A 1,767-nucleotide genomic window follows, 5' to 3' on the forward strand; every position below is an offset into this window, starting at 1 on the left:
TTATTAAGGTGTTCTCTCTAATTATAAAGAAAGCGTAAACGGTTATCGAGTTCAATAGTAATGTTACAACCGAAAGTTCTGTCAGTAGATATGATACTAATATCTTTTTTTGAAAAATCAGTACCATAAGAACAAATACATATTGGAGAATCGGAGATGGTACTATGGTAGTAATAATAAAAATCAATTTAAACCCTTTAGAGGTAGTACATGAACGTTGGGATATATGTCCTAAACTCAAAACTTGTAATATTGTAATTGATTTTTATGATTTATTTGTTATTGTTTAAGAAAGGAAAGTTCAATCCAGATCTAACTAAATTTTGGTAACATTAAAACTTCTGATATTGTAATTGATATTATTACCAAAAACAAAGAAATCTTTGGATTAAATTGAGATAAATATATGGAAATTCATTAACTATATAAAGACAATCATCTCCTTTAACCCACACCAACTCCTTCTCTATATCTCCTTCCCTCTCTCTTTGAAATTTTAATTATTCTTCAAACTTTTCAAAATGATGAAAATGAAGAAAGAAAGGAAACCAAGTATGGGTCGTAAAAAGATACCAATACAAAAAATAGAGATAAAAGCAAACAGACAAGTTACTTTCTCGAAACGTCGAGCCGGTCTCTTCAAAAAAGCAAGCGAGCTTTGCATTTTATGTAATGCGGAAATTGCATTAATAGTTTTTTCTCCAGCCGGAAAAGTTTTCACTTTAGCCCACCCAAGTATCGAATCCATTTTAGATCGATTTTTAAACAAACATGAAGTTTTCAATATTCCCCAAAACAATAACCAAGTTTACCAAAAGCAACAACAACATTACAAAGAAGTTCTTACTCAATTGGAGTTCGAGAAGAAGAGAGGAGAAGCAATCAAGAAGTTTAGAAACTACAATTCAGATGTGGGTAATGATAAGTTTTGGTGGGAAACACCCATTGAAGATCTGAATCTAAATGAACTAGAGCAAATGAGAACTGCCATGGAAGAACTTAAGAAGAAAGTTCATGAGAGAGTTAATAATATTATGAATGGAGCTTCTTCATCTTCCTCATCAATGATGGTGCCATTCTTGAATGTGAATCCAGTTGGGGTGATTAATCCATTTGTTAGTGATCAACAAAATACCCAGTGCAATTCATCTATCATTCCTTGTGATAATTTCAATTTCTGTGGGGATATTTGAAGTTTATTTGTATGGATTTTGAAGTTTTAAGTAGTTTAAGTTAATTTGCTCTTTGCTTATGTATTTAAGTCGAGACGAAAATAAAATTGGAATTGCAGAGAATTGAATTTGTTGTTAGGGTATAATCTTCTATTCAAATTTTCAACAAGAACAAAAAGAGAATTACCTCAGACCAAGCTGATTCAGATCATATTGAGTCAGCTAGAAAGTTAGCATGAGTATGATGAAGGTGGTGTTACAACTTACAATAGTGTAAGAAGTTGGAGATAATGTTGGAATAAGAATATGACTACCAACCATAATGACCGGGTAATGTGATTCGTAATGATTTATTTGCTCGGTAGATTATTTAATTTATGATTGAAATTCATTTAACCCAAACATGACCCTAGTACGTATTTACCATAAAATAGTAAGTCCAGGGGGTCACTAAATTATCAATTGACGAGGAGATTAAACTCAATTACCTTTTATAAAGAATATAAAAAAATTTCATCTTCAACAAATTGTAACTTGTATGTTGTACCAATTTAGTTTGGTTTAATGTCCAACAATGCCTCTCCAAAACCAAATT

The 1,767-nt window shown here is 31.2% G+C and overlaps 1 pseudogene; it reads left to right on the forward strand.

Annotated features, from left to right (window-relative positions):
• The first annotated feature begins 524 nt into the window (after nucleotides 1-524).
• On the forward strand, nucleotides 525-1,193 carry LOC147557832 (agamous-like MADS-box protein AGL62 pseudogene; annotated as a pseudogene).
• Nucleotides 1,194-1,767: the final 574 nt, after the last annotated feature.

This window comes from Eschscholzia californica, unplaced genomic scaffold (assembly GCF_041429995.1).
Source record: "Eschscholzia californica isolate CP2 unplaced genomic scaffold, dmEscCali1.0.p SCAF_2, whole genome shotgun sequence".
NCBI lineage: Eukaryota > Viridiplantae > Streptophyta > Magnoliopsida > Ranunculales > Papaveraceae > Eschscholzia > Eschscholzia californica.